Source organism: Triticum aestivum, chromosome 3D (genome assembly GCF_018294505.1).
Source record: "Triticum aestivum cultivar Chinese Spring chromosome 3D, IWGSC CS RefSeq v2.1, whole genome shotgun sequence".
NCBI classification, from domain to species: domain Eukaryota; kingdom Viridiplantae; phylum Streptophyta; class Magnoliopsida; order Poales; family Poaceae; genus Triticum; species Triticum aestivum.
In genome coordinates, this window is record NC_057802.1 from 594,168,368 (window position 1) to 594,194,843 (window position 26,476).

General features: G+C 47.5%; 1 pseudogene; it reads right to left on the reverse strand.

Annotated features, from left to right (window-relative positions):
- Positions 1-7,951: 7,951 nt before the first annotated feature.
- On the reverse strand, positions 7,952-17,032 carry LOC123076618 (protein STRICTOSIDINE SYNTHASE-LIKE 8-like; annotated as a pseudogene).
- Positions 17,033-26,476: the final 9,444 nt, after the last annotated feature.

The window sequence follows — 26,476 nt, forward strand, 5'->3', positions numbered from 1 at the left end:
ATTTCTGAAGAAGCCCACATAATGTTCTGTCTTGCTGCCACAAGTTGTCTTGTAGAATGCCCTGTGCAGAATTAATTTTGTTTTGGTAAGATTGATTTTATCCTTTACAGGTTTCTTCCTTGTTGTATCCTTGCACACAGGGGGCTGACTTGGTGAAGACGACCTTTGCCAAAGATATCTTCCGGAGGGCATTTATGTCGATGGTCAATGGGAAGTCTGGTGGTTTCCCTTCCATTTCCAGCATTTGTACTGGGTTGCTGCTGAATGTTGTTGTTCTGGTGTTGTGTATCACCTCCAGTGAGTGTTTTTTTTGCTCTGTGGCTCTTAGCTCTCAAGTGCTTAACAATGTGTTGGATGCTGAACTTGGATGAACTAATCCATCTTAGCACAAGTAGTTAGAGCCTGTTAGGCCTTGTACAATGCAAAGGTTCTTAGGGCAGATGCTTAGAAAAATAAACCAGCGTTTCTTTAAGCACCGGTGCTTATTGGTAGAGGGTAGATGCTTAATTAGGCGCCTCTCCTGTAGAAATAGGCATTGGTGCTTCAGAAAAGCTCGGTTTATTTTCTAAGCACCTCCCTAAGCACCTAGCATTGTACAAGACCTTACGAGCTCCAGAACTGCCTCCCAGCATCATTACATCACCGGTCAAGGAGGTCACTTGTTCCCCCCTTAACCTTCTCTTCCTTCCACCAATTCTACAATCTAAGGGCAAGTTCTTTTGTTTGCTTTTTGGGGCTTTCAAAATAAGCTGCCCCCTACCCAGCTTATTCTAGAAGCCCAACCAAAATTCTCCTTTTAGAAGCCTACTAGTTAAGTCTTAACTACTAGGCTTCTAAAAAAATAAATTTGGTTGGGCTTCTAGAATAAGCTGGGTAGGGGGCAGCTTATTGCAGCTTATTCTAGAAGCCACCAAAAGAACTGGTAGTCTCCTTTTCCATGCAATTTCTAGCACTATAGTGACAACAACAAATTCAAGATGCTTAGTCTTGATCTCTTTTCTGGTTTCCTTATATTTATAATCCGGGGTTCATTTCAGTGCTTAGTAGAGTGCTTTGTAGGGCCGAAGGATGTTCAAGCCAGGGGAGCATACCCCTATTTTATTACTGCATGAAATATAGATTGTCAACCGCTGCAAAACTAGTTAACGTCAGGAACCCTATGGTCCAATCATCTATGTTTTCTTGCTGCATGCCTCATAATGCCCAGGTCAAAACTGTACATGGTTTGCATCTTGAATCGTTATCTACATATTTGTTGTAACACGTTGCATCTTCTACATCGTGCAACAGCAGCAGCACCAACATAAACACCTGGTGGTCGATGGCACCCAAGATGAAACACCCGGTTGTGCGCGGAGGGCGGCAGGTACGCTCTGTGGGTTCATCTTCGTTTTTTTCCGTGGATCAATGGCGCAAGCTGAAGAGCTGTCAATCATCAGATCTAGAAACAGGCAAGAAGGTAGTCCCTATCTTCCAAATCCATTGTTTTACCTTAAGATACATGTGTTTGTTTATATGCTAAGTAGTCAATTTGCACTCATTACTTAATTTGGATGAGGAAGATGTTGGCGACGGACAAGACCGCACGGTTGAGCTGTCAAGCTCAACAAGGACATCGTTGATTTTGACCTCGACCTCGACGGCGACAATGACGCCCCGCACAAGGTCGCTCCTTGCTTTGCCCTCCCACCCAAGATGCTCTTGGTTTTTTCACAAGCTATTGCCGCTCTGCTCTAGCATATATTGCAGACACTAGCATTGTGCTACTGTTCATAGTGAACTAGTTGCTACCTACTCCCTCCGTCCACGAATAAGTGTACATCTAGCATCTCGGGGCTTGTATTTGTAGTCGAACTAGCTCACTGTTATTGCTTTGAAATTACTACTGGGTAGAGATTTTTTGGTCATAATCTTGGATTTGCTATCTAGAGGAATTGCTCTGTTTATTTGACATGATTGTTTGGTGATGTATAGGACAGTTCTGTAGCAGTGCTTTAATATCAGATCATTATTTTTCCTTTGGGTGTTCTTTTTCCGGTATCATGTTGGACTAAAACTGGAAGCAGAAAATGTGGCATCTTCAAATGGTGAAAGGTTGTTACCTGGCCTTAGATGGATATTATTATTATGTTACAACCCAGGATTGTGCTTGTTTCTTCTATAGATAAGACGACTCACTGCCATGGATAAGTAATTTATCACACCTCATTGCCATGGATAGACAATTCATCACACCTCACTGTGTACAGAAATTGTAAACAATATGCCATGTTAGATGGATTTCTTACTACTGCTTGCTCCAAAGCTAGATTCCTCTCTTTGAACTAAGGTTCTTATACGTGCTATGTCATAATGCAGGTCTGTTCTGAGCAGCACAAGAATGCTTTTGAGCTTAGGCACATGAATCAATTGCCAAAGAATCTGGCCGTTCGGTGAGGGAGTTGTGCTGGTAGGAGAGGTTGGAGGTGTGACACGACCGAGTTGAAGACCACGAGCACCTGAGCAGTGCCGATGCCTCTCCAACGGGACCAATGCGGCGGGGTGGGGATTAAAGATCTGTCCTACTCTTCTAGTTCAATGTCTGGTTTTATTGGTATCGTTATTGTTTGTGTAGCTAGCTAGGATAAACATGATCTGGAGAGGTAGATGTTTTAGTTGGTACATACTCTACATTGGAGATGAGATGGCAAGCTCAAGATTTGTTTTAGGTGGCTTGAAAAATCTAAGTGCTTGATGTGTGTGTGTGTGTGTGTGTGTGTGTAACATGTACGCATTTTTTTGAAGTAACATGACATGTACGCATCGTTGATTTGCTCCCTCGTACACGCGCGCGGCCGGTCGGGATCGACGCAATTGGCGTACGCGCGCGTGCATTGTTGCATCAATCGAAGGAAGACCACCGTCACGCGTCCCCTGGCCAACACCTGCCGCTGCGACGTGCAAACTGGTGGGCCTCTTCCTCTTGTGCGTCAACTCAACGCAAATTAGGGTCGGTCTCTTTTTGTTTCTTTCTTGTGTTGGCATGGCAGGTCCCAAATTAACCAACGTACTACAAAGGGATTCGTATAGATGATCACGGTGGCTGTACGTAATAGAAGTCCACAAATCGGGGAAACATACCAGAAGCTCGATTCATCGGCGGCAGGGTTCAAGGCGATGGTGTACGCCGTGCCCACGGACGTCTTGGCCGACATCCTGGCGCGGCTGCCCACCAACACCCGCCGTCGTGTCCGCCTCGTGTGCCGCCTCTGGCGCAACCTAGTCGACGAGTGGGCGCCGGTGGACATGCGGAGGCGCGACAAGATCCTCGTCGTGGAGAGCTGGGGCTTCAGGGAGGTTGTCCACGTCCTGTCGCCGGAGGGTAGCCGTGCGGAGCTGTGGCGCGAGCTCGACGTCGCCACGGCCTGCCTCTACCGACGCATGAACGTGGTTGGCACCTGCAACGGCATCGTTTGCCTCTGCGATGACAGGGAGCCAGGCGGCGCCATCACGCTGGTTAACCCGTCGACAGGCGAGGAGCTCTGCCTCCCGCGGTTGCCGACGACGAGCTCTTCCGTGGAGTTGCGTCTGAGCTTAGTCCACAAAAGCTGGCACCTGCAATACGCCTTCGCACGCCACCCGGAGACGGGGCGGTACACGGTTGTGCATGTCCCATGGAGCTACGAGCGGTTCTGGGAGCCCGGCATGGTGCACGTGTTCACTCTGGGGGAGGCGTTGTGGCGGGCCGTGCACACCGGCCCCGACGCAAAGTGCAGCCCCGGCCTCTCCAGCCTCGCCATCATCGACGCCACGCTTTACTGGCTCACGGAGGACACCGACGGGAAAATCATGTCGTTCGACCTGGACCACGACCGCGTCACATGCATCGGGCCTCTGCCCGTCCCAGCGAAATCGTCCTGCTGCCGCCTGGCGAAGGTGCACGGGATGCTGGGCGTCGCGGTCGCCGGTGACGGCGGCTCGAGGGCGGTGTGGGTGCTGGAGGTGGACGAGAGGTGGACTCTCTGGTTCCTCATGGAGGCGCACGGGCCGCGCCAGCTAGCGATGCCGCACTTCGCGCATGGCGACTGCATCCTGACACAGGGACGCCGGAATGAAAACTATTATTTGCACCGGCACAAGACGCAGACCGGCGCGGGGCAGGTCCTTCAGATAGGGCAGAAGGACGGAGAGGAGGTGACTCGTCTCGAGCACGATATCTACCGAACGTTCGCCTATGTCGAGACCAAGGAGCAGCTCAGTGTTTACAGCGCAGCTCTGGTGACCCAGCGCCGTAGAAATCAGTGTACTATTGTATGAGCAGTGCTATAGGAACGACAGCTTAGGCCCGATATCTTATCTACACGATGGCGTCAGGCAAAAGGTGTGCAAGACAGGATGATACTTGTCTTTGAGTTGGGGATAGTCTTTTACTTTATCACAGTTGCCTGATTTTAGCTGTTGTTACAGTCACAATAATCCATTGCTATTGTACTAGATGATACGTAGTAATACGTACGGTTTACTATTTCTATGTCACAGTTACCTGATTTTAGCTGTTTCATTAAGTTAATTTTTTTCGAGGCTGTACGATATGGAGGTTCATGGATATTTGTGACATGAGACACGGGATGAGAACGAGATTTATTTATGCATGTAATAGACAATTGTCCATGCATTGTTACGGGATATACACATTTCAGTACGTTAGCTCGTAATTTATGTCCTCATCATATTAATGTAAGGACGCCAATATCTGCGGACCATCAGCTAGCCAGGGGGAGGGCTCCATCGAGCGAAGGAGTGTTCCAACCAACGAAAACGTTCCCTTGAAATCTACCAAGGCGACCCCAACAGCCTGGTAGGCCTTTTACTTGGCCTCCCCCTCCCAATATCCATAAGTCACAACTCCGGCAAAGAACACAGTTCCTAACAAAAACACTGATGTGCGTTTGGCCGGCCTATAAGGAGGGTCGTGCCTAGCGCAATGAGTCTTCTATGTTGGAACTGCCGCGGAATTGGCAAAATCGTGATAGTTCGTGAGCTTCGTGATCTAGCGAGGCAATTTGCCCCCTCTATCCTTTGCATCCTCGAAACACAAATACAAGGTTCAAGAGTTGAGAACAGGGTAAAATCCCTAGGTTACGATAAAAGTTTTGCTGTAAGCAGTTTAGGTACAAGTGGTGGTCTCGGTATTATTTGGAATGATGAAATAAAAGTTGAAGTTATTGGTTACTCCAGATATCACATTCATGTTTTGATTGATGACTTGGTGGATATTCAGGTCAGAGTGACCTTTGTGTACGGTGAACTACGCCTTCCGCTACACCGAGACGGGGCAGTACATGGTCGTGCACGTCCCAGGGAGCTACGAGCTGTTCTGGGAGATCGGCACGATGTACATGTTCACGCTAGGGGAGGTGTACACGTCGGCCCCGGTGCAAAGTGCAGGCCCGGCCTTTCCAGCAACGCCATTATCGATGTCACGCGTTACTGACTCACAGAGGACGACGACGCGAAGATTAGGTCGTTCGACCTCGAACATGAGCGCATCATGCACACGGAGCCTCTGCCCATGCTGGCTAATTCGCCCCGCAGCCGCCTGGCGAAGTTGCGCCGGATGATGGGCGTCACGGTGGGCAGCGACGGTTGCTCGATGATGGTTTGGGTCTTCGAGGTGCACGAGAGGTGGAGTCTCCGGTTCGTCATGGAGGCCCACGAGCCGCGGCAGCTCGCGATACCGCACTTCGCGCATGGCGACTGCGTCCGGACACACGAACGTCCGCACTTCTCTATTTTGCATCCATACAACTAAAGGTGGTATGTCACTTTTGTTGATGCAAGCAGGGTGTTCCTTCGAGGATTTCATATGGATGGGAAAAAAATACATAGTTACCTGGTTTATTCAAAGGAAAACTAGGCTGAAAATTGGGAGAGAAAAAGAAATCAAGAAATAAAACTAAGCTGAAGGCGGTCCACTACAATTCGTGGAAGGTACTTAAAACTAAGTGGAAGGTACTTAAAAGCTAGCAGCTCTTTACGTATCGACTACAATTCGTATGATATTATAACACTGTTCCACCCCATTTACTAACATTTCACAATATTTGACTAGATTCTGCAAGGTGTGGTAATTGTCTGACAACTTTCCACTAGATTTTGCACAACTTGACAGCATGACATGAAGCAAGCATCCTCGATCAATGTAGTTACGTATCAGACGCACATATTATTTTTGGTGAGGCATATGAACCTTTTTTTTTCATGGCAGATGAACAGATTGCCAATGAGAACATTTTATGATAGTAATAACCACCATAAGGATTGCTTAGTGGTTTTTGTCAACAAAGGATGAAGGAAGAGGTCAATGGGGACCTGGATCCCGCTATCGGGGGACGAATGACGTAGATCGGCAGGGGACAGTCCCTGGTGGCACTATAAAACTCCAAACAAGAAGCCGAGAGCAGGCGAACTCCTGCAGCGTTCCCCAGCATCCGACGACGTCCTTGCACTCTCTGCTAATCTTTGCCATAGGTGGGGACCTGCAACAGTTAGCAGGTTGAACTTTCTGTACAACCATGCCTCAAAGAAGAGGAAACTGAATCAAAGTAGCACATCGGCCTATGGCATCAACACGAACAAAAGTCATAACACATTAAAAAGTAAAAATAAATCTCAGAGAGGGCACAATTTCTAGCTAGAGAGAGAAAGGAAAAGAGAAGGGAAAGAAGTGTGTAGACTCTTACATCTTCTAGCCCGCAGGGAAGAAGACCAACTGTTGGAGCTTTTGCCTGGCGTGCCATGTGGATCCCGTGGAGATGCACGCAGAATACGGCGGACCAGCAACCTCCACCACGCGATGTTGTTGCCCCCATGCTCTGCCAAAGATGGGCGGAACAACTCCGGGCGACAGTGGAGATGACCATGAATGGGCGACGGAGCGGAGGTGGCTAGGATGGGGAGAGGAGGAGGCGGCGTGCTTGGGTCGAGGGGAGGCGTGGAGTGGACGACTGTGTGGAGTTCCTTCGAAGGGAACGAAACGAGACGAAGACGTTTCTCCTCTTGATTTTTTTTCTTTTGTTAATAACGTGGTGAAACACCTGGGCATTGTAAAATCTACTTGGACAGCACCGGCGCTCGCCTTTTGCGCGATGCTTATTTTGTTTGATAGACAATAAAATGTATATGAATTAACAATATTATTTTGAGATAGAACATATATGTACACTAGCAAGGTAATTAAAAATAGAACATGTGATTGAGGAAAACATCATCAAAGAGATTGACCACGAGAGGCTCTTATATGCAGAAACAATACATACAATAATATCTCGCTAGATGGATGCATGAAATGACGATTTGAGCATTAGAAACTTGAAATTTAAATTTTTAAAAAGGAGAAACTGCTCACGGACTACACTCTGCAGTCTCTGAGTCTCAGAAGTACTTATACATCATAGGTGAGGGGTTGCTGTCTCTAAGTAAAGCTAGCTGTCCTGTACTCCACCTGACCATTTTTGGCAACACTACGTTGAGGTTATAAGCTGATGTTTTGACCTGCTCTGCGTTAATGTATTGGCTTGTTTAAGTTCAATTTTTGGGTCCCCCCACTTGACTTTTCAAAGTTTGAAATAAGAAAACATTGCAGAGTGGCATGTTTATAGAGGTACGTACTGAAGGGAGTGCTTTGAGCACTTTTGTGGCCTCTTCGATTAGTTTTATTCTGAAAGCATAAGATCTTGTAGTAATTGAGAGCACAGAACTTCAGAATTCAAGAATAGGAAAAAATGTGAATAATAAAAATGTACCACGCAAAATTATAAAACTAATCTTTTACAGGAATTGGAATAACTGACAGCAAATCATTCAACAGAAACTGATAAAAGGATACAGCGGTGTCTTGACACTTGACGTCTTATTGGAACATTAATCTATTATAATGCCTTCCTTAATCAATTAGGTAGATTGGAACAAGCTAATAGTCCTCAGATTCAGACTCATCATCCCCATCGGCCAAGTCCTGTTGCTGCACAAGGGTAAGGCTACCCTCTGTGACGTCCACCCATAACACCTCGACATCCATATCCACGTGTTCGCTAGGTGTTAGACATATTAGGGTTTGGAACAATGCTCGATACCCTTAATGGGTACGGCTGTCATATATTTATAAGAGGGAACCGTACAAATACAGGTTATGTTACAACACGTATATACATATGCTATATACTTAGTCTAACACCCTCCCTCAATCTTAACTATGTCCTGAAACACTCAGAAGGTTAAGATTGCGTCGACATCCCTCAAAAGAAGGCAAGGGCAAGGGTTTAGTGAAAATATCAGCAAGTTGATCCTTAGAAGAAACAAACTTGATCTGAAGAAGCTTCTGAACAACACGTTCCCTCACAAAGTGATAGTCAACTTCGATGTGCTTCGTTCGGGCATGAAATACTGGATTGGATGAAAGATAGGTGGCACCGATGTTATCACACCAAAGGACAGGCGGCTGAGTCGGAGAGACCTTCAACTCCCGAAGCAATGACTGCACCCACATGATCTCAGCTGTAGCATTAGCAACTGCTTTGTACTCAGCTTCAGTACTACTCCGAGACACTGTAGCTTGCTTGCGAGCTTGCCAGGCGATCAAGTTAGGTCCAAAGAACACATCATGTCCCCCCGTGGATCGCCGATCATCAGGACTACCAGCCCAATCGGCATCAGAAAATGCTGAGATCAAGCCAGAAGATGCATGCTGAAGATGAAGGCCATATGAACCAGTGTGACGAACATAGCGCAAGATGCGCTTGATGGCTGACCAGTGAGAGTCACGCGATGCATGAAGGTACTGGCACACACGGTTAACTGCAAATGATATGTCTGGTCGAGTAATGAGCAAGTACTGCAGCCCACCAACAATGCTGCGGTACTCAATGGCATCCGCAGAAGAGAGCAAGTCACCATCAAAAGCTGTTAGTTTGTCCGTGGCAGGCATGGGAGTCATAGCAGCCTTACACTGCAACATACCGGCACGGCGTAGGAGATCCTGAGAGTACTTCTTCTGAGTAAGAGTCAAGCCACCATCAGAACGAAGTACCTCCAGACCCAAAAAATAATGCAGGCTCCCAAGGTCCTTAACAGCAAACTCAGCACCAAGAGAGGACACATGCCGATCCGTAGCAGCAGCGGATGAACTGACAAGTATGATATCATCAACATATACCAGAACGTACATAGTCACCTCAGGTCGCTGAAGAATAAACAGAGACGTGTCTGCTGTAGAAGGCACAAACCCATGCGCACGAAGAGCAGCGCCAAGACGTGCATGCCACGCACGAGGGGCCTGCTTCAGACCACATCACGACATAAGTGATGTGGCCGAGCAGGATCAACAAAACCTGGTGGTTGACGCATGTAAACCTCTTCTTCCAGAACTCCGTGAAGAAAGGCATTCTGAACGTCAAGTTATCGAAGCGACCATCCTCGAGTAACAGCCAAGGAAAGAAGAACACGAATCATAGTTGGTTTAATAACATGACTGAATGTGTCTTCATAATCAATGCCATACCGTTGTTTGAATCCCTTGGCAACCAGACGTGCCTTGTACCTCTCAATGGAGCCATCAGCATGTTTCTTCACCTTGAAAACCCATTTAGAATCAATGACATTGACACCAGATGGAGGTGGAACCAGACGCCAAGTGTTGTTTCTTTGAAGAGCATGGATCTCCTGCTCCATGGCAGCGCGCCAATGAGGAATGCCAAGCGCTGCGTGGAAGTGTCGTGGTTCAGTCGTAGGATCGGCTGCAGCATGAGCCACACACGCCGCAAGCCACGCAACAGTGCCGTCAGTGCGCTTCTTCGGTTGGAAGATGCCACTCTTGCTGCGAGTATGAGGACGCAGGACGTCCGACGGAGGCGGCGGTTGAGCAGCCACCACACGGGAGCCACTGTCCAACAGCGACGAGGAAGACAGACCTTCAGGCGAGCCAGCGATCGCACCCGGTGAGGCGGTCACTGTCGTATCCGAGCCTGGAGTAGTTGGCGAAGACAGGCCGGGCATGGTTGGTGACGACGGGCCAGGGGACGAGGACGGACCCGAGGCACCAGCCGGCGAGGCCGCCGGCCCAAGTGACAGGGCCGCGGGGTCAGCCGACCCGGACGACTGCGCGGACGCCAGCCCAGGCGATGTGGGCGTCACGGGGTCCGTCGCGACGGGGGCCATCAGCCCAGGCAACCGCAAGGCCGCTAGACCAGGCGACGTGGGCGCTCCATCAAGGCCACGTGCATGGGGCATGCACGTATGATCAGTGTCGGGGTAGGCAGCCGTCGTAGCAACGGGGTCAGCCGGTGCGGCGACAGCTGGCACAATCGAGGCCGCATCAGCATCATCATCAAGAAGCTCAAGTCGAGCACCTCTTCCAGTCCCTGCACCATGGTTAGGCAACAACAGAGGAGAATATGCAGCATCTACAAATTGATCAGGCAAAACTGGAAAAGAGTGCGACTTGGTGGCGGGAGTATCGGTGGGTGATGTGAGCGTGGAAAAAGGGAAGACAGTCTCATCAAACACAACATCACGAGAAATGTAAACATGATTTGTTGGAAGGTGGAGACACTTGTAACCTTTGTGGAGAGGACTGTACCCAAGGAACACACATTTTTTGGATCGATACTCAAGTTTATGCTTATTGTACGGACGGAGATGCGGCCAACACGCCGAACACTTTAAGGAAGGAGTAGTCTGGTGTTTCATGAAGCAACACTTCTAGAGGAGACTTCATGTGAAGAAGTCGTGTGGGAATCCTGTTTATCAAAAAACAAGTAGTAAAAAAGGCATCACTCCAGAACCGAAACGGGACAGAGGCATGTGCAAGAAGTGTTAGACCAGTTTCAACTATGTGACGGTGCTTGCGCTCAGCTGCACCGTTCTGCTGATGTGTATGAGGACAGGACACCTGGTGAGAGATGCCAAGCTTCTGAAAGAAGGTGTTAAGATTACGGTATTCACCCCCCTCCCCCAGTCGGACTGAACATGAATGATTTTGTGCTTAAGCAACTGCTCAACATGTGCTTGAAATTGCATAAAGACATGAAACACATCAGATTTGCGCTTAATGAGATAAATCCAAGTAAAGCGACTGAAAGCATCGATGAAACTGACATAATAGTTGTGACCACTGACAGAAGTTTGGGCATAGCCCCACACATCCGAAAACACAAGTTCGAGAGGAGCCTTAACAACACGACTCGATACAGAAAAAGGCAACTGATGACTCTTGCCTTGTTGACAGGCATCACACACTAGAAACTCCTTATTACTAGACTCAACGGGAAGACGATGACGATGCAGCACATGGCGCACAATGGGAGTGGCAGGATGGCCAAGGCGAGAATGCCACTGTGACGACGACACCCGAACACCACTGAAAACATGAGATACTCGTGGCACATCAAGCGCTCGTGGTACATCGAGCGCATATAAGTCGTCGCGAGCTCGACCACTAAATAGAACGGCCCTCGTGTCCCGGTCCTTAACAAAAAAATGGAAAGGGTGAAACTCAACAAACACATTGTTGTCATACGTCAATTTAGGAACTGGGAGTAAATTACGTGTGACTGAAGGAACACGAAGGACAACAAGGAGACGCAAAGTTTTAGTGGTACGCGAAAGAAGAGATGCCTGACCAACATGTGAGATGGGCATACCTGATTCATTGGCCGTGCGGACCTGATCATGACCGGTGTAGGGCTGGCGAGTAGCCAACTTGTCAAGCTGGCTCATCAGGTGATCCGGTGCACCTGTGTCCATGTACCAAGCAGGATCCACAAAATATGAAGGAGTGAACCCAGGCTCCTGTGTGGCGAGAGCAGCTTGCTTCTCGTTACCCTTCCCATTGTTCCCAATGCCAAGGAAGTCATATTTAAATCGACGATGGCACCGAGACGCCAAGTGTCCCTCAATGCTGCAAAGCTGACACTCCACCCCACCGCCACACGCCTCGCAGTGGAGCCGCTTGCGGCCGGCCGTTGGAGGAGTTGAAGCAGGCGGACGGGGCTGGTTGCCCGAGGACGGAGGCGGGTTCTGCTTAGCACCACGGGCACCCCCGCGGAGAGCAGCGTTCGCAGACGGGCCCTCAGTGTAGACTCCAACGGAACGGCGAGCAGCGAGCCGCTGTTTCGTGCTGAGGAGGCGAGCGTAGAGGTCACGAGGCGGCATCGGCGTGTCACGTCCGTTGATGTTTTCAACAAGAGTGTCATAGTCCTCATCAAGGCCATTGAGAATAAATGAAGTAAACTCCTCGTCACGGAGAGGCTTCCCAATGGAGGACAGTGTGTCAGGCAAGCTTTTGACTTTGTTGAAGAAGGCTGTAATGGAGAGATCATTCTTCTTGACCTCACCAAGCTGATTACGAATGGCAGACGAACATGCCAGCGACTGCGAGGAGAAGCTGGAGTCGAGGGTAGCCCATGCATCTCGCGACGTCGCGGCAAAAACCACCATACCGGCCATGGACGGCGTGAGCGAAGACTGAATAGCCCCGAGGATGGCTTGATCCTGTGCTACCCACCGACGATGAGCAGGGTTGGGGACCATAACACAGCCACCATGGGACGAAGGGACTGGAACCACGACCGGAGGACACGGCAGTGTGCCATCAACATATCCCTCAAGGTAGTGGCTACGCATCAGCGGCAACACTTGAGCGTGCCACAGGAGATAGTTATCAGCAAAGAGCTTCACAGTCACCAGGTGAGCAAAGTGGAACGGCCCGGGTTCGGCTGCTGGCGTTGGAAGCTGCGGATCAGGCGTCAGAACGGCGCTGTACGAGACCAGGGCATCGGCCGGCGGCGTCATACGGGATTGTTGGTGATGACCGTATGAGACCAGGGCATCGGCCGACGAGGGCACACCATACGGGAGTGCGAGGGCCGCGGCATGTGATGCAGGAGCGGAGGCGTAGTTTCCACCATACGACACGTAGGAGACCGTAGACGGGGCGACGTATGGTGCGGGGTACGGGCCGCCGTAGGGCACCTGCACGGGAGCGCCATAGGGCCCCGAGGCAGGCGGTACGTCAGGGAAGCGGGCTGGGGCAGGGTAGAGCGCCTGCGCGGGGGTGCCGTAGGAGGGCGGCGGCGGAGGCGCGCCATGCAGTGAGATCGGGGCACCGGGCGAGATCGGTTGCGGGACGGGCGATCGAGGTGGCCCTGGAAGGCGCGACCCGGACGCAGCAGATCGGGCCCAAGCGAGCGGAGGTGACGCCAGGAACGGCGACTCCATCGCCAGGGTAGCGGGAGGCGGCGCGGCCGCGGGGACGGACACGGTGGCAGCAGAGGAGGCGGAAGCACGGCGCGGATCGAACGTGTCGTCTGATACCATGTTAGACATATTAGGGCTTGGAACAATGCTCGATATCCTTAGTGGGTATGGCTGTCATATATTTATAAGAGGGAGCCGTACAAATACAGGTTATGTTATAACACATATATATGCTATATACTTAGTCTAACACTAGGGAACACGACGAGGATGTCACGCACGAGCTGCATTCTCATCATCCCGTCGCGGTGGCGGGCCAGTTGCAGGAAGGATCTCATGACCGAGTTGTTATTGCGCCTGTGGCGAGCGTGCTGCCTAGCCACGCACACAAAGTCAGGCTGTGGCCGGAGCGCATATCTGAGCACGTTCCCTTCTAGGGTTGGCAGGAAGAACTGGCCGCGCACGGAGAGCCCGGACTCTGACAGCGCCGGCAAAGGATCCACGATCTGCCACCTGACGTCGCCAGGCTTGGCATGCATGATTACTTCTCTGGGCGGCCCCACCGTCACATAAAGCACCACGGCGGGATCAGCCTCGCCATCGTCACACCAGTCCTGCCGCGTTCCACTCGATCGCCCAGGGTGGGCTCTCGAGGAAGACGTTGGGCAGGTCAGCGACGGCCCCGGTCACCGGGTTGAACAGCCGCATATCCCACCCTGAGGCTAAGAGCACCAGGAGGCCCTAGGCGCTGGCGACGACGTCCCCGTACTCCCGAGGGATGTTGAGCTCGATGGAGGCGCTGGTGAGATGGTTTACGAACCTGGCCTTGTCATCGGTGCGCTCATCCCCTTTCGCCATCTCCCATTGCCATGGGTAGAAGCGCGGGTCCATGCCCACTAGCTTCGGGTCGGCAGTGGCGGCCCTCCACGGCTTGCACACACCTCTCAGCGCCATGTAGTCCTTTATGTCGGAGGCCAATACCATCTCCGCCACCTTGGGTAGCAGCAGGTCGGTGAAGACGATTTCCCAGTCTAGGCTGTCCAGCTCATCCATTGAGGTGCATACGCTGCAAATCAAGAGATTGGAGTACATTAATCTAGCAAATCAGGAGAATACCCCACTAGAGTTTAGAGATTCATTTCCTGGATGCATGCTTTTGAAACTTGGAAATCAAGAGATTAGAGATTCATTCCGTCGATGCATATGCTTTTGATCTAGCAACAAGAAAAAAATATAATATAGATCTAATCCGTAAAAGATACAGCTATATATATGCATGCGTAATTTCATATAGTGTACCCACCGTATTTGGCCGGAATCCTCGGGGCATGCGATGAACGACCGGCCAATCTCCGGCGCGGCTGCAGGAGCGTTGGTGGCGGCGGCTGCAACAGGGAGCTGGGGTTCCATTTTGCGGCTAGGGTTGTTGGGAGGGCAGGCTAGCTTGCGGAGGCCGGGATGGGTTGGCTTTAAATGGCGGCCGGGCAGCTACAAGTGGAAGGGAACGCTGTGTGGATCGAACGAAAATGGAAGGTAGTAGAGAGACAGGAGGTCACAGCTAGGCTAGGCGACGAGATTAATCATACGACCAGCTGGTGTATTTATCGTCATAAATTAATATGCTTCGATCCTGTACCCTTGGATGCCAATCAAACAGCGTCCATTTGGAGACCATTAGCTGTTGAGGTGATTATATCAGAGGAAGAAAGGAGTTGCACGTGCGTACATGCAGTGCAATTCAAACGTACAAATGGACACAAAATGGATGTAGTTTAGCATACATCGTGTGTATGCAAAAAAAAAACTATAAAAAAATATGACAACTTGTGGTCTGCACAAAAAACATATATGTGAATGACACATTAAACTATAAACTTATAATCTCGTATATTTTGCATAGTTAAAAAGTGCTCATATTTTAAATGAAATTTTGCAGGGCATAAGATACAACATAACCTATTTTAATAGATACGAAAAATAAACCCAGCTCAACGAATTTGTTCATTACGTCTGAACTTCTTTTATTCTTGGCGGTTTCTGTTGTAGAATTTTAGAACCACATATATGCAATGCAATTCACACATACACATATGCCCTGAAAGTTTTTGTATGCCAAGACACTATATTATTTTTGATAAAACACAAAAGCTTTTGTCTCGATGCATTGATAAAATGAGAGAACAAATATTTTTACATGCCTAGTGACGGGCCACACCCCAATGTACAATACTACACTTCTAAGTAGCAACCATTGGGAGGAGTGCCGTCACAGTACACGTCTAAGTATAACCATTGTTTCTTGTCAAAAATAATATAGTGTCTTAACACACAAAAACTTTGAGGGCATATGTGTATGTGTGAATTGCACTGCATATATGTGGTTCTAGAATTCTACAGCAGGAATAAAGAGCAAATTCATTGACTTTGCGTGTTTACGTGAAGGGAACAATCCACGAGTGCATGGTGCGTCCCTGCTCTCTCGCTAGCAATAGCATGCAGGCTGGCTCTTATATGGATAGAATTTAGCTTTTATGCACGTAAATATGGAGGAAAGAACAAATAATGATTTGCTGATAGAAAATGTGTATTACAATAGTCCATCCGACGAAAAGAAAAACAAATTGAAAAAATACATTTAGTGGTAAGAGCAAGAAACTAAAAGGCATTCTATATGTATCTACTACAATAGTTCTCTACTTGCGCTTAACAACGCCGACATAAGGAAGCTCTACCGAACCCAAGTAGATTTTGCCATTTGCTCTCTCCATAATCTCGGTGGGCCTCACCTTCTTTGGCCCTCTCATCTCCTCGACTATCTTCCCATCGTTACCGACCCTGACAGCGAGACGATGACTATCACGACCAAAGGGTAACTCATTCTTCTCGCGGTGTAACGCCACCCAATAGCCTCCTTTGGTGTCGGGCCTCACGTTATCTGGATAGCCGGGCAGGTCGGCAAAAGGCTCCGATGTGCCTGCGTTGACCCCTTTGATCCAATGCCTCAGCAGCTTGCATGGTCCGGTAGATGCGACCACGAGGTGAGTGCGGTCGGCGCTGAGCGCGACGCCGTTGGGGTACGTCATGCCCGCCTGGAGCACCGTGACATCGGATGTCCGTGGGTCGTACCTCATGAGGCGGCCCGTCGAATCCCCAGTGCGAGTGACCATCTCATGCTGCGACCTTTGATAGTTCATCGAGCTGTCGGTGAAGTAGACCTGACCCGTAACTTGATCGACGTCAACACCGTTGGTGAAGCGCAGAGGAAAACCGTCAACCTGGTTGACCAACACGGTGGCCTCCCCGCCGCCCGGCGCAACCCGCATCAGCCCCTTGTATGCGTCGGCCACGTAGAGGTCACCCGATTTCTGGTTGAACCGTAGGCCGAGCGGACGGCCGCAGCGGCTCTCCCTGGCAGTCTCAGTCTCCGGGCTGAACTTGGACGGCGTGCACGTCCTGCTATCGTAGCCGGGTCCATATGCATAGGTAGTCCATCCTAGCTTTTCGCCGTTCCACTTGAGGATCCGGCCGTCAGAGACGCCGCTGTAGGGGCCCTGGCCTTGACCGTCGAAGGCGACGCTCTCCGGCCCGTGGACCGTCCCACGCGGCAGCGGCAGCTGTTGGCTTCGTGAGGCATCGAAGCTAGTGGCGGCTAAGGCCCCGGGCATGAGGAGAAGCACGAGGATGATCAGCGTGACGGTGGTCTTGAGGAGGCGGCTCATGCTGCACCCCATGTTGTTGTCGATCTGCTAGTTTCTCTCCTTGGCTCTTGGACTCTTGGTTAATAAGCACCTGCGCTGGATGGCTTGGTTTGATGGAGAGATCCAAGCTGGAGGCTGCTCTTATATAGCAGTAGCATTGATCCATCGAGAACTAGCAGTAGTCCGAGTCGGCGTGTGGTACAGCCGGAGGCCGAGTGGGTTTCGATCCTACGTTTTTTTTTAGGAAAACCGTTTCTGCTACGTAACGGACGGAATCAAACCAAACGAGGAAGAGCAAAAAAAAAGGGTGGCCGGTGTACGTGCGTGATCGTACAAGCCAGCTTCACGTGTATTGTGTACGGGAGCAGAAGAATCGATCCACCTGCTAGCCTGCTTGCTTCGGAGCTCGTACAGCTTGTTCCTTCGGAAAGCACTCCATCGTCATCGTCTCGCCGTCGCCGGAAGTACTCATCGTCGGCACTCGGCCAACAACCGTTCCGACCAAAACCCCTCTCTTTCCTTGTTTTCACCAACGTACCTTAGGACATGTACAATGGTGCTATCTTAAGAATGCCACGTAGGATAAAAGATAAGGTGTAGGAGAGAGAACTCATAAGAAAAGGCTAGTCTTTTCTTATTTAAGAGAAGACAAGAGATGATCTCTTAACACAATATGTGTCACCATGTTTTTAGAAATAACTAGTTATTGAGGATAAGACTAAGAGATGACCCATTGTAGACAAATATTTTTATCATCTCTAAATTACATGCAAGACTTAAGATAAGACCATCTTATCAACCATTGTACATGCCATCTTATCAACCAACTAGTACTACGAATGGTACACGTACACAGGACAGGAGCACGTACGCCATCCATACTCTATAAATTAAAAGAATCTAAAAATATTACTCCATTAAGGAGCAACACCGCCGGCTTCCCCGCCTAAGGTTTTGGATTTCGGAAAATATACCGCCCCAGAATGAAATTGACGCAATTCGGCTTTAACGGAAATTCCGGACGAAGAGCACCATCCATATTTTGTGTTCTTGAACGAAAATGAGCCGATTTTGAACAAAAATAAACGAAATTACCCCCGCAAGAAAAATATATCATAAAGGGATTCTTATTTTTTTGGCACGGATGCACAGGAGTAGGCGGACTACACTGAGGTCGGCCGGCCAAACCTTAGATCAGGGCCTGGGTGTTCCGGCGTGACGGCGCCCACTAAACCAGAGGCCGCCACCGCAGCGGTTATCCCAACAAGTTTGTATCATTGCAGGACAAAATTTAAAGAAGAGCTCAAGTGGATCATCTACAGAGCGAAAAGGCATGAATACAGTGGCTTTCATGACTAGGTGAAAGATTTTCGTTAAGCCAGACTGTAATTGTTGTAATCTAGTAAACTAGATATATTATTTATTCATTTGTATTTGTATGTTTTTATTTCTTTCTTTTCTTTCCTGAAGACTTTCTATTACTTTTCAAAAATTAATAAAAATACGCAGCAGAGTCCTGCTGTTTCCCTAAAATAAGGGAACTTAACCCTTCCCCAGAACTGATACAAATAATCAGAGTTAGCATAGTACTTCCCATCAGGAGTCCATTTCCAGCTTAGAACATCCTCCCTTTCAGATAGCAAAATTACATGAGTGTGGTGCCAAAGGCTGATAAATTTAGGAAGAACATCAACGTCCGGGTTGTGCTTTATCGAAGAAATCCATTTACTGTTGGTGAGGCCCTCATTAACAATGATCTTCCTCTTCTTGCTGTGTTTATAAAGATTTGGGAAGACAAATGCAGGAGCCTCCCCATTCAACCAGTGGTCATGCCAAAAGGAAACTGATTTGCCATAACCCAAGATGAAACAATTACTAGCAACAAACAGAGCCTTGACTTCCTTATCGACAGGAATCGGAAGATCATGCCATAGCTTGTCAGTTCCTCTATGATTGAGCCACAACCACCTCGCTTTTAGAGCAATACCTTGTTTGTGAACACAAGGGATACCGAGCCCACCAAACTGCACTGGCGAGCAAACCTGCGACCATCGCACCAAGCACTTACCGCCAGTGATAGCATCAACTCCTGCCCAAAGGAAAGCACACTGCAGTTTGTCAATCTGCTTGATAACCCACTTTGGTTGCTCCACGGCAAGAAGCAAAAATATGAGCATGGCCGATAATACGAAGCGAACAAAACCAACCCCCAGAGGAGGAGATCCAACATGCCTTCCATGCAACAATTTTCTTGATGAGCTTATCCAGGAACTACCACATGGCGTACGTGGAGAGCACTTCCAAGCAAAAAAAAAACTTATCCAGGAGCTCTTGGACATCAGTCAATTTCAGACGCTTATCCAAGAGGGGCATCCCCGAATAAGGACAAGGGAAGCTAGCAATCTGACAACCAATAGCAACTTGCAGAGAGGTGAGATCAATACCATCACATCTGATTGGAAGAATTTTACTTTTGGCCATATTGGTGCATAGGCCTGTAGCTTTACCAAAGAGATCCATGATCTGCGAAACAGCATTGATGTCCAGCAATAAAGGTTTGATGAAGATGATAACATCGTCTGCGTAAATGCAGGCCCTATGCTTGATGGTCATCTTGCTGAGGGGCGAGAGGACGTTGAGCTGTTGAGCGAGGTCCATCAGGTGACCAAGACAATCAACGACCAAGACAAAGATATATGTAGAATCAATGTAGAGGGATGAGCTCCTACGTGATTACAGCTCCACTTTGATTACATAAGTAGGGAACAACAACTATCTAGAGAAAATATATGACACAATTATACATGAAACAGAAAAAGGATAACATCCGCACCAATTGTTGTGCTATTTTGTTTTCTCTTTTCAGCATGAAATTCCTTGAGGAATATAAGTAGTGAACGGTGTGCATACCCAGTATACCAAGAGGATGGACATCAAAGTGATCACATCTTTTTTTTAATGGCACATGCAACCTGTTAAAAAATGAGTGCTGAATTTACTTATCGTAGTTAGGTACAAATGAAGTAAATAGAACAAAAATGTATAAGAATTTATCAAATTATTTTCAGATCGAACTTATATGTACACTAGCTAGCTAAATAAAAATAGAACAGGTGAGTGAGGAAAACATCATCAAGGAGATTGACCACGAGAAGCTGATCTTATATGCATATACACTAATTAAGATCAGAAAAAAAAGATCAATAAACCGACACAGCGTGCACACTAATAACATCAGGAAAAAATATCAATATTTTCCTTCACAAAAACGTCATAAGAGTCGCAATCTCAGAAGAAAAAACTAACAACGTTATAAGAGACCTTTTCTCACAAGAACGACCATCAGCACTTTTCCTAAAAAAAGACCATCACCACGGTCCTCTCCTATCATCTATTTATTTAAAAAAAACATGCTTCCATAACCAGAATACATGGTAGCTCCTCCTCTTTTCTTTCATGAATAAAACCACGATCCAAGTCTCATCCAAGAAAACTGGTAGCAGCTGAGGCCGTTGATGCTGTATATGGGCGTGCAATGTGGGAGCTGCACAGAGTCGCCGGTGGCCAGGTTCCACGAGAGCAGGTCGACCGTGTTGCATATGCATGTTGATATGTATATAGTGCCCAGGGTTGGAGATTGATCAGCGGATGCTAGCTATCTAATATCCGTATCCCTGAGTGTTTGACGATGGAGGCGGTGGCGTGCATCAGCTTGGCAACAACGACGGGATGCAAGTGGGCGGCTTGCCTCCGTGGGCTGTGGCAAACTCGACTGTGCAGCCATCCATTCTCCTCAGAAGCTAAGCGATGCAGGTTCCTTTGCGGCGAAAACGCCCTATATTTCCGACGAGATGTATGATCCTGTACTTTTTGGCACAGTATCATTAACACCCACGCACAGATAGATTGGTTACCCTGAGAAGCACGGGTACACAAGGATAGCTAGCTAAAGCTAGCGATTCTATTATGAAAGAAGATGCACGCTGACGTACGTACAAGCAATACCCTCATCCATTGTTTCCCATGGCTGCACAACAGACGTGAGGACGTACTGGCCATATGAGCTTCTCATCACGTCGGGGCTGCATCACGCGTTTCCTGGTGCAGGTGCAGCCCACTAATTATTGGATTGAACCCCTACTGTATTCTACAAGCCATTAAATTCGTCACCAAATATCCGATAAATGAGGTTGATCCGTACCATCTGAACAAAAATATTGAAGCTGTCCTTCCATGTCACCCTCACTTATATATATCTAGGATCATTCCGCTCGTTCCAAATGGTCCGGAACAAGAGCACTGCACCACCAATCTTGCTAAACAACATCATCCGCGCGGCAAACCATTGGATCACCGCCAGAGCTATGAAATTAGGGAACCTTTTTTTGTGTGACTATTCCTGCATGCCGTGTAGAAGTGTGCCCTTGTAACAAACTATATTCTCTTCTTATTTAATAGATGATGCAAATCTTTTGCCTCTGTTTCGAAAAAAAACTTATATCTAGGAGCAGTAGTCGCCTCTCCTCCACATGCACATCCTCTAAGCCACCACACAGGTAGTTCGCATGTCAGAAAGAAAATATTCCTTCTTTCCCTGACCAGTTCACAAGATTACTTCTGTTTATTTTTTAATTGGTAGCACACTAGGATACCTTGGATGGATGAAAGATGATGGCTTCATACTACCATGTTATTACCCTGCACGTGAAACATCAATAGTGCATTAGAAGTTGAGTCATGGGAATTGCTGATGCTTTACTCCACAGATTGCATGCAGATATGCATTTTCTTACCACGTAAAGTGGCTATTATTTACTCATACTGATTCCATTGATATTTATATACTCCAGATGAGAGTTAACTCCTAGATCTGACCCAATGATTGCTTTCTCTCTTATCGAAGTTGCTTATTTTTTAAACCTTTTGGACATTGTATGTTTGCTTGAGTTAGTGTTCATATAGTATATCTATTAAATGAAGCATGCACGTGATTTCTTTCTATTTGAATTTCTATCTCGATTATATGAGTCAAGCATATACATCTCCCTATACAACCACTTAATTTCCAGTTCTCTTCCTCTGATTTTTGTTTCCCTCTTAAGTGAAGACGTCCATGATTTTGAATTTCAATCATATTTTTGTTCAAAGTCGGTTGTCCTCCAATGAAGCCATTAGCTATTGTCTCTATGATGAAACCATCAGCTATTGTTACCAAATAGTAAGTATATTTCTTCAGGAAATTGTTCTTAGTTCAGACACAAATATGCCATGCAAGCTTAATTATTTCATCATGTTCTGCATTTAATCGTTGTTTCCATCTACCATTTCATCTTTTTGGTTGTAGTGTATGTTTGAGAAAAAGGGGAGATGCCTATAGTTGGAAGCCTCGGATGGAATCCTAATCACCTTTTTCATGATATATGCTTCCTTTAAATTACTTTATTCACTATGATCTTTCGGATTTGTTATTTATTCACTATTTAATCGGTACAAATAACAAAGATTCATGACACATAAGCAACATCCATTTGACAAGGCTATACTGACATTTACTTTTGTATGATTTCTCCAAAACTTTCACTTATTATGGATGATGAGGAGCAGTTTATGTTCGTTCTAAGATTGCAATAACTAATGTTCTGAAACAGATATAGCTTAGAATCTGAGACCAGAGTAGAGAAATAACCAATTTATGAATTGTTAGTAATTTTTGTAATAGCAGAATTATTATTTTATTATTGGTAGCAGGATTTGATTAGTTGATGGACGCAACAAGAAATTAAATCTAAAATTATCCTTTTGGGGCATGTTCGGTGATGACCAAGGAGTTCCTTTTCTCAAGATATAGTACGTTGGTGCAGCAAAAAGTCACTTTGGAGGACGGGTGCATTGGAGCCCTATATTTTGAATAATGCCAAAATGCTATTTTGGAGTTTCAAAAAATTATGAAAATAAATCAACATGTTTATATGGATGTATATTACACATGTGCAAAATTTGATGCTGATATAAGTGACCATGTGAGTCACACGAAAATGACAAAATCAGGACTCTGGAAAGATGAATAGTGCATGTATTATTCACTATTTGGAAATCATCATTTTGTCATTTTTGTATAGCTCACATGTTTACTTATTTCATCGCCAAACTTTACACATATGTAATATACATCCATATGATCATGTAGAATTCTTTTCGGAATTTTTTGAAAAAATAAATGTGATTATTAAAGTATTTAAAATAAGGTCCTCCAATACGCCCGCATTCCAAAAATCCACTCTCGCTGGTGCAGGCTATTCTTATAGGTTATCTTTGCATAATGAGTTGCATGCATGCTCCCTTTGCCAAGGTTAGCTCACCACAATGAACAGGGATGTATAGGATCTCAACTACTAATGTGTCATGATACAGTTGCACTTATATTCTCTTAGTGCATCTTATTCTTGAGAACCGCTTAAAAAGCATGACAAGCTTGACCCAAAAATCAGTTTGGTTTCATGCCTGGGAGGTCGACGATGGAAGCCATTTGCTTGGTTCGACAACTTATGGAGAGATACAGGGAGCAAAAGAAGGACTTGCATATGGTGTTCATTGACTTGGAGAAGGCCTATGATAAGATACCGTGGAATGTCATGTGATGGGCCTTGGAGAAACACAAAGTCCCAGCAAAGTACATTACCCGCATCAAGGACATGTACGATAATGTTGTGACAAGTGTTCGAACAAGTGATGTCGACACTGATGACTTCCCGATTAAGATAGGACTACATCAGGGGTCAACTTTGAGCCCTTATCTTTTTGCCTTGGTGATGGACGAGGTCACAAGGGATATACAAGGAGATATCCCATGGTGTATGCTCATTGCGGACGATGTGGTGCTAGTTGACGATAGTCAGACAGGGGTAAATAGGAAGTTAGAGTTATGGAGACAAATCTTGGAATCGAAAGGGTTAAGCTTAGTAGAACTAAAACTGAGTACATGATGTGCGGTTTCAGTACTACTAGGTGTGAGGAGGTGGAGGTTAGCCTTGGTGGCCAGGTGGTGCCCCGGAAGTACACCTTTCGATATTTGGGGTCAATGCTGCAGGAGGATGGGGGTATTGATGAAGATGTGAACTGACGGCGGTTCGACCCACAATGCTGTATGGCCTGAGTGTTGGCCGACTAAAAGGTGACATGTTCAACAGTTAGCGTAGCACCAATTGAAGAGAAGCTTGTCCAACATCGTCTGAGATGGTTTGGGCATATTCAACACAGGCCTCCAAAAGATCCAGTGCATAGCGGACGGATAAAACGTACGGAGAATGTCAAGAGAGGTCGGGGTAGACCGAAGTTGACATGGGAGGAGTCCGTTAAGAGAGACCTGAAGGATTGGAGTATCACCAAAAAACTATCTATGGATAGGGGTGCGTGGAAGCTTGCAATCCATGTGTCGGAGCCATCAGTTGGTCACGAGATCTTAGGGTTTCACCTCTAGCCTACCCCAACTTGTTTGATACTAAAGGCTTTGTTGTTGTTGTTACTAAGGTTTAATATAACTTTTTTAATCTTTCAATGAAGTAACTTCAATTTTTTTTCAAACTATAACTGGCTTAGTATAACGTAGGTTTGTACTTTCCAAGGAGTTCCATGGAAATGATTGGAACATGAGTTCAATATATACTGATATAGAATTTTATTAGTTTGTGTGAGTTTCCTATGTTGATGCACCCATGCTACTTGATTTTGAATACGAGGATTTTTATACCGAGAACTTATGTCATTTCTCTTCTCTATATATATAACTCATCATTGATGCATAAATAAAAAAAATCACATATGTATTATATTATCTGTAACTTAAATTGCTTTCCCGTGGAAGTGCACGGGTTGATGACTAATCTTGTAGTGATTGAAAGCACATAACTTCAGGTTTGAAGAATAGGAAAAAATGTCAATAATAATTATGTTCCACGCAAAATTATAAAACATTTTTTACATGAATTGAAATAACTGACAGCAAATTATTCAACAACAAGCTGATAAAAGGATACAGCAATGTATTGACACTAGACGTCTTGATGGAACATATAGCTGGAACATGGTACTAGTCATCAGATTCAGACTCATCACTGCCGATGCCTAGCGCCAACATGTAATCACCACGCCGATCATCGCCATCGGCCAAGTCCTGTTGCTGCACAAGTGTAAGGCTCCCCTCTGTGACGTCCACCCAGAACAACTCGACAACCATGTCCACGTGTTCGCTAGGGAACACGACAAGGATGTCACGCACGAGCTGCATTCTCATCACCCCGTCGCGGTGGCGGGCCAGTTGCAGGAAGGATCTGATGAACGAGTTGTTACTAAGCCTGTGGCGAGCGTGCTGCCTAGCCACGCACACGAAGTGAGGCTGCGGTCGGAGCGCATATCTGAGCAAATCCCCTTCTAGAGTTGGCAGGAAGAACTGGCCGCGCACGGAGAGCCCGGACTCTGACAGCGCCGGCGAAGGATCCACGATCTGCCACCTGACGTCGCCGGGCTTTGCGTGCATGATCACTTCCCTGAACGACCCCACCGTCACATACAACACCACGGTGGGATCAGCCTCGCCGTCGTTGTAGACCATTCCTGCCGCGTTCCACTCGATCGCCCAGGGTGGGTTCTCGGGGAAGACATTAGGCAGGTCAGCGACGGCCCCGGTCACCGGGTTGAACAGCCGCATCTCCCACCCAACAGCTAAGAGCACCAGGAGGCCCTCGGCGGCGGCGACGACGTCCCCATACTCCCGAGGGATGTGCACCTTGATGGAGGCATCGGTGAGATTGTTTACGAACCTGGCATTGTCGTCGGTGCGCTCATCCCCTTTCGCCATCTCCCAGTGCCACGGGAAGAAGCGCGGGTCCATGCCCACAAGCTTCGGGTCGGCGGTGGCGGCCCTCCACGGCTTGCACACACCTCTCAGCGCCATGTAGTCCTTTACATCGGAGGCCAATACCAGCTCCGACACCTTGGGTAGCAGGTCGGCGAAGACGATCTCCCAGTCCCGTTCCGCCCCCGTACAGGTGAGTACGCTGTAAATCAAGAGATTATTAGAGTTAATTAATCTAGGAAATCAAGAGAATACTAGAGTTCCATTTCATCGATGGATCTGAATTAATCTAGTAACAAGAAAATGTATAAATAAACTAGATCTAATAATCCGTAAGAGATAGCTATGTGCATGCGTATATGTGTACCCACCGTTTATGGCCGCCATCCTCGGTGCCGGCGATGAACGGCCGGCTAATCTCCGGCGCGGCTGCAGGGGCGTTGGTGGCGGCTGCTGCAACAGGGAGTTGGGGTTCCATTTTGCGGCTAGGGTTCTTGGGAGGGTAGGCTGGCTTGCAGAGGCCGGGATGGGTTGGCTTTAAATGGCGGCCAGGCACCTACAAGTGGAAGGGAACGCTGTGAAATGGAAAGGTGGTAAGACGGACAGGAGGCCACAGCTAGGCGAAGATTAATTATACGACCAGGTGTGCCAATCAAACGGCGCTCCTTTGGAGACGTTCATACATGCAGTGCAA